The 17,623-nt window shown below is 38.3% G+C and overlaps 1 long non-coding RNA gene across 1 annotated transcript; it reads right to left on the reverse strand.

The window, feature by feature from the left end:
- Positions 1–16,451: 16,451 nt before the first annotated feature.
- On the reverse strand, positions 16,452–17,581 carry LOC125312547. Its single transcript, XR_007198405.1, has 3 exons — positions 17,387–17,581; positions 16,917–16,962; positions 16,452–16,809 (listed from the first exon to the last, which is right to left on the reverse strand). It is a non-coding gene; the product is annotated as an uncharacterized LOC125312547 (long non-coding RNA).
- Between the last annotated feature and the right edge of the window lie 42 nt (positions 17,582–17,623).

Below are 17,623 nucleotides of genomic sequence, written 5' to 3' on the forward strand. Positions count from 1 at the left end.
AAAATTAAATTCTATTTGTGACAAGACAATTATTTTGAAATTGAAAAAAAAATAGCCATGTCAAAAACACTTACCCAAGTATTTGTTTGAATTATTTATAGTAGAACATGGTTAATCTGATGAGAATTGCAAATTTCATCGTTAATTGTATAAATTAATGAAGAAAAGATGTTGGTGGACTATATAGCAACAAAAAAAATCTGTAATTTAGCAACGAACTATTTTTTCGTCACTAAATTACAGAAGTTCATTTACCGATGAATCACTTTTTTGTCGCTAAATTAGCGATGAGTCACTTTTTCGTCGCTAATTTAGCGATGAAAAAGTTGTTCGTCGCTAATTTCATCGCAAATTAGAGACTAATTTTTTTTCGTTGCTATTTTTATCGCCAATTTAGCGACAAATATTTTTTCATCGCCAAATTGCAACGAAAAAGTTATTCGTCACTATTTTCATCGTTAATTAGAGACGAATTTTTTAGTCACTATTGTCATCACAAATAGCGACAAATTTGTTTTAGTCGCTATTTTCGTCATAAATTAGCCACGAATTTTTTTCGTCGCTAATTTTTCGTGGCTTAATCCTTGTGTTTTTTTGTAGTGACTAGGCTAACTAAGTTTGGGCTGACTTCTTGTGAATTGGGTTTAATTCCATTGATTGTTGGCTTTTAGTATTAGATTTAGCTTAGTTTCGTTTCATTAGAACTCATTTAGTTAGGAAAATTATATTTCTTGATTTCTAGGGTGACTCGTGCATTTACTTTGTTGATTGATGATTTGTGTGTTTGTTAACACTAGATTTTAGTTGATGACTCATTAAGGTCAACAACTTGAAATTTAGATTTCTGATCGCGACAGTTTTTATTTTTCAAAAAAAAAAAAAAAGGGGAGTCATCTAGCATTTGAATTAGCGTAAGTTTTACATTTACAAGTCACTTGCATTTAGGTTTCATAGAGTCAAAATTTTAATTTGGAGTTGACTTTCTGGTTAAACTTTGATTGAAAAGTCAAGCCTTGGTCAAAATGCGATTTTAGGATAACAACCATGAAATTACCCCTTTAGACTATAGTTGTATGATTCTACTCATATAGTCTAAACATAAGCAATATTGATATATATTTCTTTTCTCAAGTATCAGCTACATATGAAGACTTAGATGCATTTATCAAATTTAGAGATATAGATTATTGTTTTGTTGGCTTCAAAATCTATTAGGAATTTTTCTCAACATTATGGACTCAAACATAGAACATCCATTTGGCATTACCACTACCTTATCTTTAAATATTATGGTGGTTTAATGTTGAAACCTAATCATTTGGCTTCATTGAAAACCTGGATGTGCCTTCACTACAAAAAAACAAGCCTTTAGCCACGAAATTTGCCACGAAAATTTTGGCAAAATTCGTCGCTAATGGATTTTGCGACGAATTTTGCCACAAAAAAAAAATTGTGGCTAATACGGCGTCGCAAATATTAGCGACGGAAAATTTTAATTTTGTAGCCAATTTGTGACGAAATTTACGACGAACACAGTTTGTCGCCAATTTGTGACGAAACGTTATTGTCACTAATTTGCGACGACATTTGCGACGACCGTAGTTGATCGCAAATTTGCGACAATATTTGCGACTACAAGAGTTCGTCGCAATGGCGTTTGTCACAAAACTAAGGCCAATTATAAAGTTTTAGCACGGTATTCGCGACCAAAATTGCCATGAAAAATTTTGGAAAAATTTTTCGCTAAATTATTTTTGCCATGAATTTTACGATGAAAACGTATTTGTGGCTAATACAGCGTCGCAAAATATAGCGACGAAACAATGAAATTGCGTCGCTAATTTACCACGAATATAATCCGTAGCTAAATTTTGCAATGAAAAGCATATTTCATCGCAAAATTCCGACAAACATTCTTCGTCGCTAAAACATGTTTTAGTGGCTAAACTTAGTGACAAAAATTTATTTCGTCACTAAATTTAGCAACGAATATTCGTTGTCGTCCCTACATTTAGCAATGAAAAATTTTATTTCGTCGCTAAATATTAGCGACGAAAAAACTTTTGGTCGCTAATATTTAGCAACGGAATTGTTTGTCGCTAAGTGTAGCGACAACATTTAGTATTCGTCGCTAACCGGAGCGACGAAGAATTTTTTCCGTTGCTAAATTTAGTGAGGAACAGTTATGAGGAAAGTGAATTTCGTCGGTGAATATTTGATTTTAGCAACGAATAGTTTATTTCGCCCCTAAATTTAGTGACGAATTATTGAATCCGTCGCTAAATTTAGCGATTAGTAGTTCATTTTGTCGGGCAAAGAGCAGTTGATTTCGTACCCTTATTTGCGACGACTTGCCATGAAAATGTAGCGACGAATTTTTTTTTTTTTTGTTGCCACAAGCATTGTTTGGGAATAAATTTAGCAATGAATTTTGCAACGACCAGGCATGGAACGAATTTTGCAACGAAATTTTATAATTTATGATCATACAATAAAATAATTTCTTGATGACCCCTCCTATTAGCTCTCTAACCAATCAATTCCTCCCCCCCCCAAAAAAAAAAAGAAAATAAGATCCACTTTCAACCTACTTTCCTCTTCTTTTTTGCGCACCTCTGTGTGTGCCCTCCTACTAGTCCACGTAGAACAAAATTTTGCATCGGGTGCAAGGTATGATGCTTGGGGCCACTCTGCAGCAACAATTTGACAACCGTCGAAGTCCGTTTTCACCCGAGCCCCATATTGAGAGAACAAATTAGTCTGCAGAAAGACAGCAAAGGGAACATAAAAGGGGAAAGGAATATTGAAAGTCAAAGGGATAGGGAAAGGAATTTGTGTACTGTGTAGCAATCCAGCTAACATAAGACAATGGCCAAAAACCAAAAAAATAAAAACAAGCATTATAATGAAAATAATGTGCCAAAAATATTGAAGTCATACATAAATGTCCAGATGAGTGAAAATGTCAAAGTGACCTCTATACAAAAGTGCCTCTATGATCAAACACATTATCTAATCTAGAACCATCGAAAAGATTAAAACGAAAATACAAGCATGAGCTTGATCGACTCATACGAAAGTTCCTCTATGATCGATCATGAAGATAGTGACCTCTATTTGTTTTTTTTTTTCAACACCCTAGACAGTGGTTTTTTAAACACCATCGGCAAGAAAAATTGGAGCATTCACTCATAAATTTCCTTAAGTTTGAGCTAACAAGTCAAATCCAGAGAAAAACCAGATCTACAAAAACCGCAATGCTGTAAACAAACAAACAAGCAAGCACAAAGGACTAACCCAACCAAACGAGGGTCGGATCTAAATCCACAAACGAGAAGAACAACACCACAACACCAACACAGCGGCTTATAAAAATAACTTGCCTTAAACGTCGCCAAGAGCTTAGGCGACAAAAGGATATGCGACGCCGGGTTGGAGTTTGTTCCTTCTTCTTACGGGGTGTTGCGGTTCTAGGGCGAGCGGGGGCCTCGGATGACTTTGAGGCGAGGAAGCCGAGAAGTGAAATTGGAAGGGCGAGGTTGAAGGTCGGACGACTATCGCCGTCGCACGTCGGTCGCTCGCCGGGGGTGGAGGACGAACGAGGTTGCGATCGAGTTGGGGGAACTCACGATGAGGAATGGGTGTGTTCTGTTCACGCAGGGGGTGAATGAGAAGAGAAGAGAGAGAGGGAGGGTGTTACGTAGCCAAAAATCAAGAGTGGAGAGATCCCATTATTGGGCTACCCGCGGGACTTAAAAAAATTTGCACAAAAGGAGGTTAGCGACAAAGAATAATAATTCGTTGCTAAATCGTACCTATTTTCCAACGACATATACTTTCTGTCGCTAAATTTGAAGAATAGAATTTGCGACAAAACAAGTAGTTCGTTGCTAATTGCTCAATAATAGCTTAGCGACAAAACTAACAAATTATTCGCTGATTATTTTTTTCATTTTTATTATATCATATTAGCCAAGAAAAAATATATTCGTCGCTAAATTGAATAGTTTTTCATTTATATTTAAAACATGTAGCGACGACAAATATATATCGTCGCTAACTTAGCGACGCACATAGTTATTCATAGCTAAATTTAATAATTTTTTAATTATATTTCTCCCATATTAGCAACGAAAACCATAATTTGTCGCTACATCGTTACTATTTTCCGACGAAATCAACGTTCGTCGTTAATTAGGGACGACATAAATTGTTCGTCACTAAATTTGAAAAAAAAATTGCAACGAAAAAAGTAGTTCGTTGCTAATTGCTTATTAGTAGGTTAGCCACAAAAATAACAAATTAGTCGCTGATTATTTTTTTAATTTTTTTATATCATATTAGCCACGAACAGAGTCATTCGTCGCTAAATTAAATAATTTAGTTCTAATTTTCCGACAAAATTACCGCTCGTCGTTAATTGGCGACGAACGAAACCTTTCGTCGCTAAATTTTGAGAATCGAATTTGCCAAAAAAAGAGTCATTCGTGGCCAATGGATCAGTAGAAGATTAGTGACGATATGGATAAATTCATCACTAATTATTTTTCATTTTTATTTATGTAGTATTAGCGACGAATATTAAATTTTGTTGCTAAATTAGGGACAAATATATTATTCGTCACTAATTTAGGGACGAATAATATATTTTGTCGCTAAATTAGCGACAATTTTACCAACGAACTTTTTCCGTTGCTAATTAGCGACGAAAATTCTAATTAGAGACGAACTTTTTCCAAAAAATAAAATTGAAATATAAAAACATAGCTGGCCATATAATAATCTACAACAACAATAATAATGATAATGACAATTAAATTGTGTGGTTCGTCGCCATTTACCAACGAAACTTTTCGGACGCCCTATTACATTAATAATAACAACCATAATAATAACAATAATTATGAAAATAACAATAGTAATTATGTCAACAACAATAACATACGTCGCAATAATAATAATAATAATTACACATAATTAGTAAAAAGTTATAAAATCCTAATCTTCATCTTCCTCATCATCTTCGTCTTCACATTCGTTATCGCCTTGATCTTCATCTTCATCGTCATCTTCTTCATGAACATCATCTTCATCTTCTGTCTCAAAATCAGATTTTTCAACACCTTCTTCATTTGATTCACGAATTTCAGTTGGATCCACATCTATCACCGCTCCACGTGGATCTCGTAAAGTCGGAATGTTATATTCCTCGGTTTGAACCGTGTTACAAACTTCCTCTTGTTGATAAGCTGTATCCTTCCAGAGTTTCTCGATTTTTCTTCGAGCTTTTGTTTTACATACAGCCCACCAATCAGCTTTGTCACATTTCAAACTAGGATATGATGCATAATATACTTGAATTGTTTATTGTGCCAAGACAAATGGTTCATATTTCATATACATTTTCTTGTGATTTATTTCAACCAAATTAAACTTTGTATGCACCTTCATTCCTTTCACGGGGTCGAACCATATGCATTTAAATAACACAACCCGCATTAATGGTCCAGGGTACTCTATCTCTATGATTTCATCCAACAAACCATAAAAATCATCTTTTGCATTGCCTCCATTAGATGACCGAACACACACACTACTATTCATTGTAGCCTTTCCCATTCTGTACTCTCGAGTATGAAAATTATACCCGTTTATGAAATATGATGGCCAAGTTCGTACCCTTGATTGTGGATCCCATGACAGATGATATAGCAATCCTTGCTCTCCGCCTTGATCATGATTATTGTGAACCTAAAGTTGCACACGCAAAGTCAATAATATTTTTTTAATTAATGATTTATAAAATATTAATAACTTGTTTTTTGTCCATAGGCAACTTACATGTGTTTTGAACCATGCTGCAAATTCTTCATCGCACAAACGGTCAAACTTATTTGGTGGTAGTCCATACATTGAAGTTTGAAAAATCCTACAAATACATTTTATATATTAGAAAATGTTTGACACACAATAAATAAAAATATTTTCAAAAGTACACTTACTGGAAGTATGGCTCTACTTACGGACAATTTAGCGGAACATATGTATGGGCTGCCCGTCATTCTTCGTCTATTAAGTAACGAAACTTACATGCGCCGCTTGGTCGACCAACATAATTGAAAATAGAGAATGATTTGCAGTTTAGATCAATGGGGCCCTCATCATTTCTTCTTGCTCTCCGCCTCTTGCCTTGCACGTGTGGCTCAAAATAGTATGATGCAAATATTGTCACTTCTTCCACAATATATGCATTACAAATTGAAGCTTCTATACATGCCTTGTTTTTCACTTTTTTCTTCAAGTGATATAGGAACCTAGTTGCAATAGGAAGAAGTTTATCAGAACAATAACTAATAAAGTAATTCAAATTTATGTAAAAAATATTTTACCTCTCAAATGGATACATCTAGCGAAATTGGACGGGACTCGCAACTTTGGCCTCATAAGGCAAGTGAACTAAGAGATGCTCCATTGAATCAAAGAACGATGGAGAAAATATCCTTTCTAAGTTGCAAAGAATGATTGGAACATCTCTCTCCGGTTTCTCCATGTGTGATACTTTTAACACTGTCGAGCAAATATCATGAAGGAAATTGCTTAACTCTGTGATGGCGCCCCATACAAAGTTTGGTAGAAGTTCCTTCAAAGCTATTGGAATTAGTCTTTCCATAAATACGTGACAATTATGGCTCTTCAAACCTGTTAACTTGCATTCATTCAAATCAACACATCTCCCAAGGTTCGAAGAGTATCCAGCAGGAAATCGCACATATTTCAACCATTGACAAACAACTCATCTCTGCTCCCTGTCCAATGTTTAAACCGCTTTTGATTTTGGTTCTCTGCTACTTGCATCTACATCTAGTGATGGTCGATCACAAATAACTCTCATATCTTTTCTTGCATTCAAGTTGTCTTTTGTTTTTCCAGTGACATCCATCACAGTATTTATGACATTGTCGAAAACATTCTTTTCTATGTGCATGACGTCGAGATTATGATGAATAAGATGGGTCTTCCAATATGATAGATCCCAAAATATACTGCGTTTAGTCCACTTATGTGTGCTTCCGTACGCATTATTCGTGCCATGGGGGTTTTCAACAACAGTGGGAAAGTGATGCACTCGCTCCCAAATTTGATCACCGGTCAACCTCTATGGTAAGGGTGTTCTTTCAATCCTATTCTTGATGAACTCTTTTTTATTCCTTCTGAATGTATGATTTATCGGCAAAAATTGTCTATGGCAGTCAAAATAGCTGGCCTTTTTACCATGTTTTAATTTGAATGACTTTGATCTCTCCATACATATCGAACATCCTAATATCCCAGCTATACTCCATCCGGATAACATTCCATAAGCTGGAAAGTCGTTTATCGTCCAAAGAAGAGCAGCCTTCATTACAAATGTTTGATCGGTAGAAACATTATACGTAAGAACACATTCATCCCATAACTATCGTAACTCCGCAATCAATGGTTGCATATGTGACGCCCGGGAAATTTGGACTTTGTAAATTTGCCCGAATTCAATAAAAAGGAAGAAATTGAATTTTAGTCGGCGCAAATTTTTGGATCACAAGGACATAAGTGACGATTTTTGGACGAGTCCCGGAATGTCGTTCGATTTCGATTGGGTCTCACAATCATGGTCATCGCGACTTAGGAATTTTATTCGTCGCGCCTAGACCTTTCCCCGGATCGAACCTAGCCCGTAGAAATCCAAATTTTATTCCCAATCGATTGAGCCAAAAATCCGATCAGTCCCGAATTGTCAAATTACGGAACCGCCCTTGGATATTATACGTATAAGATGAAGAAAATAAATTTTGAAGTGATTGTGGACCCCACCTTCAGTCAATCCTCAGCCAACCCAGTCAAAACTCACATGACTTTTTCTCTCTCTCCTCCCTCTTCTCTCTCCCGCCGGTCTTCTTCTCCTCTGTTTCACGCGAGCTCCTTTCCCCCACGCTGAACCGAACACCATCCTTCTCCTTCGTCCAAGTTTTCTTTTGTGCGACAGCCACCCCCAACCTTCGTCCGCCATTGCTCCGCCACTCCACCACCTTTTCGACCACCGCGAGTCGCCGGACAGCCGGGGAACAGCCCGATCGCGCGCCTGCTCTGTTTTTGTGTACGTAGGCTGTTCGGGGCTCCGATCGCCCTTGCGGCCACTTCCGCCGCCTCCAACCACCAAGCCATCGTCGTTCACCCTCCCCACCGCCCTCTCAACCTTGTCCCGCCGTCCGTACCCCGTCGGACCCCCGCAATCAGCCCCGAAACAGAACCGACGCTCCTCTTCCCCTGTTTTCGCGTCGCCGGTTCGCGCCGCTGTTTCGGCCTCCTTCGCCGTGACCCACTGCCCGCCGACCACCCTAAACGGTCACCCTCGACCTCTCACAGCCCCACGAAGTCGCCGGAAGTCGATCGCCGCCCGTAGAGCTCGATTTGAGCCCCGGCCAACCTCCCCTGTTCTGCTCGTTTTCCCTTGTTTCTGCACCGGTTTCTGCACCGCTGCTGTTTGGCTGCTTCCGGCCGCCGTCCGCCGCCCCCCGGTGATCCCAAAGGTCGGCCTCGACCTGTAAGTGAGTCCCCCAGCCTTCCCAACCTCGCCTCGGTTCTCGAGATCAAAATTTCCCTCAATTTAGCCCCGATTTCCCTGTTTTTACCACCACCGGTTCTGTTTTTTTCGGCTTCCGTCGCTCGCCGGAACTCCAATCGCCGAGCTGCTGCCATTTGCAGCGATTTCACCGCTGAACTCGTCCTTGTTTTCGGCCGTGAACAGTGTTCTTGGAACAGTACCGCCGGTGAACAGTGTTTCCGGCGTCAACAGTGTTTTACGGCGTGAATAGTGATTTTCGGGCCTGAGCCTCGAAAATCGTGTCCGACCCGACCTCGACCACCGTTTTTGGTGAGTTGACCCTAATCCTTGGTTAGGGCGCTAATTGCGCCTAGAATTAGTTATCTAGTTGGTAAGGAATTTAGGTAGATTTGATTATGGTCGGATTAGTTAGAAACCCGATTTAGGGTAAATGGCCATAATCGATTAAATTAGAATTGTCTATGGCTAATTGATGTTAGGCGAAATTGATTGTATGTTGTGATTTGATCGCGAGCGAGCGATAGGTTAAGGACGAGCGATCGATTAACGACTATAAATCAAATTGACTAATTAATGACTCTGGCACGAAATTGAGCCTTTATGTGGCCTAATCGAATTGGTTAATTCGTGTTGAATTGATGACTTTGTTTGGGCGGATCGCCGCGTTGAAATGTTGATTTGAGTGTCCTGATTGCTCGTTGTGTGAATTGGTGTTTGTTTGGGAATTAATTGTCCCGTGTGTCTTTGCGGCGTCTATTTGGTAGTCTGCATATGCATATGACCGTGTGCAAAATCAAAGACATATTTTAGCATGAAAATGGCCTTGGGCTGAGTCTTTGAGCACGTTGTGTGAGCATCCGGCCTAAATCAAAGAGAATAAATTGATTGATGTGTCGGGTGTGCTGTATGGTCATATGAAGGAACGATGATGGGTTTTCCTGGCAAGTTCGTACTGTACACTTAGTACACACCATACCATTTTTGTGGAACCACACGACTTGCCAGAAGCATGATAATTCATGCCCCGTATGGTACGTACGGTTTTAAGGGATTATCAGATGCTGGTCGCAGCTTGTGATGGACCGAAGCCTCGTATAGGGATGCCTACTTGCCGTGCCGTGCGGGGTGCACTGGATACACTGCTTGTAGTAGCCGTTGCCAAGAGGGAAAAGGAACGTAGCCTGGTCCCGCCGGAAGAGTGCGGGATTGCATTAATTGTGAGAGTCGATCACGCCGATCGCGTGGATCCTCATCACTGTGGCGCCATGAGCACGATCATCGTTAATAAATGGACTTGTGTGGTGTCCAGTGCATACTTGTGAGTGTGATGTGTGTTCAGTTGGTTGTCTGATGTGGTTGTTGAGTGGAGTCAAGCATTGCATTATGTGTGGTCAAGGTTTGGTAAGTATGCATGTGGGTGATTATTGCCATGTGATATGATCGCTAGATATATGTCTATATCGTGATTTTTATAATCCTCGTGTTTAGGAGGTTACGGGTGAATCAATGTCCTAATCGAGCTTAGGCTTGATTCATTGAGATTTTTATCTCACCCCGTTGTGGGAACCACTTTCGGGTCCCAAGTGATGGAGCTTTGCGGATACCAAGGCCAGGTTATGAGAGTAGTCTTTTGGAGTAGATGAGAAGTTAACCTTATCTGACCCGGTAACCTTTTGAGGTCTTAGTGAGCTGCCCCGAAGTATGGGGTTGTATATATTTCTATAGCTCAGTAGGGTTAAGACTCATCCGCCGTCCCGTAACTACATATGCTACTTTTGATTATCCGCCTTGGTATGTATCTCCTGCTATGCTATCCATGTTTATTTATATGTTGTCAGGGAGTAAACCGTTTCCGCATGCGTATATAGTTGATAGGTCGATAACGCGCCTGGGACGTTATCCTTCGTGACCTCGTGGCGATTTGGTGGGGATGTCGCGGACTCGAGAGTCGGGGCGTGACAGCATATAAACATCTATCAACTTTTTTGGATTTTGCGGGCCGGGCATGATCAATGTCAAAAACATATAAGGTGTCTTCATGCACATACCAGGTGGAAGATTGTATGGAGTTAAGATAAGCGGCCAACATGAATAACTTTTTCCTGATTTCCCAAATGGGGCAAATCCATCAGCACAGAGACCTAACCCGATGTTTCGAGGCTCCATCGCAAACTCAAGGTATGTTCTATCAAAATGTTTCCATGCTTCTACATCCGAAGGATGACACATTAGGCCCTCTTCTGTTTCATGATTTGCATGCCAAGTCATGTGTTCTGCAATAGCTTGAGAAGCATAAAGCCTTTGCAATCTGGGTATTAAGGGCAGATAAAACAATTGCTTGCATGGTCTACGCTTCTGATTATGACCTTGCCTCTTGCTAATCTTGTATCTGGGTTGGCTGCAAAATTTACAAAATTCTGCATTTTCGTCATCCCTCCAATATAATATATAACCCCTACCACATACATCAATCCTTACAACTGGAAGACATAAGTTATCCACTAGCTTCTTCATGTCGTAAAAATCACTTGGCATAATGTTATCGCGAGGCATTGCTTCACGCATTATGTCAACAAATGAGTTGAAACAATTCTCGGACACATTATGCTCTGTCTTGATATTTAACGAGTCTTGCCGTCACGATAACTTAGTGTGGTTGTCACAACCTGCCCATAAAAGTTCATCTGCTGCTTTCAACACTTCCCACAACCGATTAGATGTAGAAGTTTCATTATCCACATTCTCATCAAAACCCGTTACTCCCGCCCCTTCCAATTTTGGTGCATAGCTAGTACCCACTTGTTCAAATGTAGGAGCAAAATCAATACTCGCATGGTTCAATTCTAAAATAAAATTCTGACCAGCTGCATCAATCACCATCTCTCGATATGGGTTCAATTGGTTATAATAGGTACATTCTTCCCTAACTGAAAATTGGTCACTTCTTCGATATTCTTCATCCGATATAAATGATTCACCATGATAAGTCCAATTATAATAGTTCGGAGTGAACCCAAATCTATAAAAATGTTCTCTAACTCTGTCACCCACATGAAATTTACTATTACTGCATTTTTTACACGGACACCTTAACTTATTTCCATCCATGAACTCAAATTTACTACTAGCAAAGTCCAAAAACAGTTCCAACCCAATCTGAAACTCATCGGTCAATCCTTGACATCTAGGTAAGTTCTTATTATACATCCAAGCCCTATCTCTTTGCATTGTGTCCGTATAAATATTAAAAAATCTCATAAAATATTAAAAATACCATATCTACTATTTAATATTGTTAATTAAAACCATGAAATCATAAAAATTAAAATTCTGTTTGTGGCGAAACAATTACTTTGAAATCAAAAAAATGAAAAAAAATAACCATGTCAACAAGACTTACTCAAGTATTGGACTGAAATCTTTATAGTAGAAAGCAGTCAACTTGATGATAATTGCAACGTTCACTTGGATTGCGAGACCTTCAAATGGACACGTACCTAAATAAAAAAAGAAAAAGAAAAATTACTTAAGAGTCATGAAGCTTATGGCAATTGATAGAAGAAAATGGTGAAATAAACAACAATTTATTCTATGACTACCATAAGACAAGAATTTAGCCACAAAATTTTTTGTAACGAATTTAGTGACAATACTATAAAATCACGGCTAATTTTGCAACAAACCTTTATTTCGTCGCTAAGTATACAATTAGCGACGGAAACCTCATTTTCGTCTCTAATTAGAGACGAAAATAAAGTTTTCGTCGCTCATTAGCGATGGAAAATAAATTCCATCGCTAATTGGCGACGGAAACCTCGTTTTCGTCGCTAATTAGAGACGAAAATGAGGTTTCCATCGCCAATTAGCAACCAAAAACATTTCTCGTCGCTAATTATTTTTTATTTTTATTATGATTTTTATTTTGTATCGTATTAGCGACGAAAAATCTATTTCGTCGTTAAATTGACCATTTTCTTTTTCTTAATTTTTTTCATATTAGCGACGAATAATAAATTTTGTCGCTAATATTAGTGACGAAATTAATGATTCGTCGGTAATGTTAAAATTTTCTTTGTTATTTTTATTCAAAGTGCTAATTTTGTGACGAAAAATAAAAGTTCGTTGCTAATTAGTGACAAACGTTGATTTTCGTCGCCAAGTTTAAGAGAAGAATTTGCGACAAAAAAGATATTCGTCGCTAATTAGCGACGAATCCTATTGTCATCGCAAAGGAGATTGCGGAGAAATATTTTTCGTGGCTATTTTAGTCGCAAATTAGTGACGAAGTATTTTTCGTGGCTATATGCGTCGCTATTTAGCGACGTATTATTTTTCGTGGCTGTATTCGTCGCTAATGGGCGACATATTTTTTTTGTGGCTATATTAGTCGCTAATTAGCGACTAATTATTTTGTCGCTATTTTAGTCGAAAATAGCGACGAATTTTAATTTTGTCGCTATTTTCGTCGGAAATTAGCAACGAATTTTTTCCGTCACAAAATTTTCGTGGCTAAATCCGTTGTTTTTTTGTAGTGCTTGTGTATGCAAGAAGGTTAGTGGGAGCGCAATTGTGTTTCTAGTTACGTACATCGATGACATATGTTTGATCGGGAATGATGTATTGACGATATTATTAATCAAACTGTTCTTTTCACAAAAATTCTCCATGAAATATTTAGGAGAGACAATTTGTATTTTAGATATCAAGATCTATAGAGATAGATTGAGATAACTGATTGGCCTCTCCCGGTTTATGTACATAAACAAAGTATTAACACGCTTTAACATGCAATGTCCCAAAAGAGGATTAGTGCCTTTTCAAGCATAAAATCTGTTTTTCCAAGGAGATGTGTCCCAACATTCTTGAAGAAAGAGAGCATATGGCAAAGACATCTAACTCATAGGACTTGATATTGCACATTATGTAAGCATTACTAGCAGCTATCAGTCTAATCTAGGGGAAGAGCACTGGATAGCAGTAAAAAATATTCTTAAGAACTTGCAAAGGACTAAGGATTTATATACGTAGAAGGAGAGTGTAACGTTGAAGCTTATACTGATTCTTATTTTTAGTCGAATCCTAATGATTATAAATCTACATCTATGTATATCTTTACACTCAATGGTGGTGCAATTAGTTGGAAGAGTTTCAAACCGAGCATAACTGTTGATTCCACTACTAAGGTAGAGTATGTAGCTACTTTTGAAACAACGAAGGAAGTCGCATAAATGAAGAATTTCATTTCTGAATTTGAAGTAGTTCCTTCCATTGAGCAACTAATTACATTGTTTTGCGATAACAATGGGGTAATATCTCAAGCTAAGGAATTAAGGTCTCACCGGAAGTCCAAGCACATTGAGAGACGCTTCTATCTCATCGGAGAAATTGTTGGGAGAGGTGATATCGCCTTGCAAAAAATTGCCTCATTGAAAAATGTAGTAGATCCCTTCACTAGGGCCTTGCCTCAGTCATCTTTTGAAAGACACTTTGACAAAATGGTTTGAGGTACCAAACAAGTTGACTTTAGTGCAAGAGGGAGATTGTTGGATTTAAGCCCTAAGGTAATCATATAATAGTTACATGTTAGGGGTTTCAGTTGTATTATCAATATTATTATTCAATGGAAAAGACATATTCATTTATTTTTCTGATTATTTAAAAATAAATGATTCCATAAAATCAGTTGTGACTTGACATATTCTTGAGATATTAAAAATATGTGTGACAAATTTACAATTAGACTAAATCTTTAAACTACTTCGGTGATAAGTTCATCAAATGGATATTAGTGATCATATTGAGACCGGTGTGTTCTTAAATTCACCATTAAGTAACGGATACGTGAGGAGATGAAGAGTCATGAGTCATTGGATATTATGATGCCCAAGTTAGATAATTTCAGTGAACGAGACACGCATAGGATGATTATCAACACGGAAGCTTTTAGCGTGGTCAAGTTTAATCGTTCATGCTCGGGTAAATAGTCCTTAAACTTGAGGTACGGTGTCGACTAGTATGTTGGATGGCTATGGTTACAAGTACGCATGTTGCCGGTTCATTAATCTGTCTCTGCACATTATGGTCATAGTTCGTTTACATACGAAGTTACACATGTGCGCAAAATAGAATCTATCTCCTTGTTACATGCAAGGTGCAATAATGATATCATATGCGATCCAATCAAGACACTGCATTGAAATTCTCAATCGGGGTTGTCACCGAGAATGGACTGTTATGTTTCGTATAAAATGCATGTCGATTAAGTTCGTGCAAATGATCAAAATGGTGACTTGACAAAAAATTCCATTTGATTGGGACATAGTAAGATAGAGGATTGAATTATATAGTAGCTAAAGTTGACAGGTACATTATATTTTTAAAGCGTTTACACTATTTAGGTAGCCATCGTATATTATTAGATGTCAATAAGTGCTTGTAAGATCTAGAGGTCGATGGGGACAATCAATTCTCTTGGGAGTATTAATATGTTAGTACAAGTTTTACTACCAACTCAGTGATAAATCGAGGGATTTCATACGCCACAAACAAATTCAAGATGACGTTGAACGGGAGAGACAATATTGCAAATATGTTTACAATCACGGTAATCGAATTGAGTTGGGCTAAAATTACATTAAATGAGATTTAATTTAATTTAATTTTTTCTGAGCGTGCGTGCATACGATGCATACACACGCCCAAAATAGACACATATTAATGGGCCCAAAATGCGTACATGTGGTTATGTACTCTTTTATTCTAATACATATATATTAAGTGCACATGCACATGGTCAGCAACCGTTGTTGACCATGTGCAGCACCACTGTTCGCAACGGTAGCTGATCATGTATGTGATGCCCGATCAGCAATTACTGATCTGCGACGGTTGCCAAAAATATATTTCTGAGTGTGTACAATATGTGTAAAAAGGGAGAGACAAAAGGGGTTTTCTCTCTTTTGTTGGTATCACGACCTAAGTACCATAAGCACAGAGAATTGTGTTCACGAGATTGCTAGCACAATTAAAGTGATGGGTACCCGCGAGTTCTTTCTTCCGTTCAACGTGCGATTGATGCTGTGTCTGAATTAGAGATCCGACATTTGTGGAGCTCAAATCAAGGTACATCTAAACCGATTCGCCTTAGGCACGCTACGAGAGGTAATTCGTTTGACCCCTTTTGTTTTTCTGATTTTTAATTGTAACGCGTGAACAGTGACTCTGGAGATACATATATGGTTGATTTCATTTTTTGCTTCTGCTGCGTCTACATTTTATTTAACCAACGCATATTTCGTGAAATCCAACAGAAAGAGATTTGTTTACTTTGTATTTTGAGTGAATAGTATTAATGTAAGTTGAACTCTCTCATATTACGGAAAAAGTACACTAGAAGTGTCATAACTTGTGTACGACATTTACTTGAGTGTCATAACTTTCAAAACGTTCACTTAAGTGCCATAACTTTCAAAAATCGTTCACTTGAGTGCTATGTTGAAGCAAAATTGTCCACTTGAGTGCTACAGTAACTTTTCCGGCGTGCTACAGTAACTTTTCCAACGTGCCACGTCAGCTTTCCGGCTACCACGTCAGCTTTTCCGGCGTCCACGTCAACATGGCATACAAGTGAACGATTTTGAAAATTATGGCACTCAAGTGAACGTTTTAAAAATTATGGCACTCAATTCAACGTCGTACAAAAATTATGGCATTTCTAGTGTATTTTTCCCCTCATCTTACAAAAGGTGATCTTGACATCTACATTAAAATTCACTGAAAAACCAAAACCGTAGTTTAAAAGCAAGGGGAGTACAGATGCTGAAAGATTTGGATAGGATGAGAGATTTGTTCCAAGTATAAATTGTTTTGCCACGCAGTCTTGGATGAAACAGCTATCGAAATCCTCTCGTACTGTGTCTCTGTGTAAAGACGAGAAAGATAAGAAAAAGGAACTATTCAACTTTCCCATGTCAATGCAAGCAAACAGCAGAGAAGATATCTCTGGTGCCTCTGAACTATTAGTTGCTTCTCTAGTACATATCAGCTAGCTGATTTCTACATTTTCATAGGCAGTAGAGAATATATGTTAAGCTTGGTTAAGTGTTGAAGTCCACCCAAACTCGTCTTCGGCTGTACCGGTATGAATTGCTGCAAGCTTTGTGCGAAGCCTTTCGGTCACGGTGTCGTCTCCGGTTTTGTACTCGCACCTGCAGTAATGCAACTGTCGATACTGGACGAACAACCTAGGATGAAGGAGAATGGCATATGCAGTTTTCTTTCGATAGGCGAACATCAATAAACCAATTCTTGTTACCTTTCGCTCTGATAGGTTACACTGCCAACGGGAGTGGCACCCACAGCTGTTCCAGTACAGAATACTTCATCAGCATCCATCACATCCTCCACCATCAGCAGACATTCTTCCACCTGGGCGAAAGCCTTTTTTTATGCACAGATTCTCGAGGTTGCAATATAGACGACTATGAAGAGAGTTCAAGCATGCCTTCTTCTGAGAGTTTCCTACTGCGCGAGTGTTTGGTAAGTCGAAAGAGAAATTCCTTTACCCTTTCCGAACGATCATTGATTCATTGTGTTCCTTATGGGCTTAATGTTCCATGTAGGAGTGTCAATTATATTTCTGCATCCTAAAACGAGAAAATTCTCTTAGCTGGACAAGAATCTCTAGTCCTAACTGGCTAAATCTAGTTGGATTAACGAATCTGTTTCCCTAAGTTGTCTTGTAGCCAAAGTAATCAGATTTCATTGTTTATTAGTCCCACACACCTGGTTTTTGAAGCTGAGAGCAATATCAATTATGCTCTTTCTTGTGATTCCCGGCAAGATGGTATCTTGTAATGCTGGTGTAGAGATGACATTACCCTGTGATAAATCGCAAATGCGGAGTTGTCATTTTTAGCCGGAAGCAAAATTTGGTTGCCACTTATACTATATAGGCAATAAATACCTTGACTGTAAATACATTGCAAGAAGAAGCCTCTTCGATGAATTTTCCTGTTGCAA

Source organism: Rhodamnia argentea, chromosome 5 (genome assembly GCF_020921035.1).
Source record: "Rhodamnia argentea isolate NSW1041297 chromosome 5, ASM2092103v1, whole genome shotgun sequence".
NCBI classification, from domain to species: domain Eukaryota; kingdom Viridiplantae; phylum Streptophyta; class Magnoliopsida; order Myrtales; family Myrtaceae; genus Rhodamnia; species Rhodamnia argentea.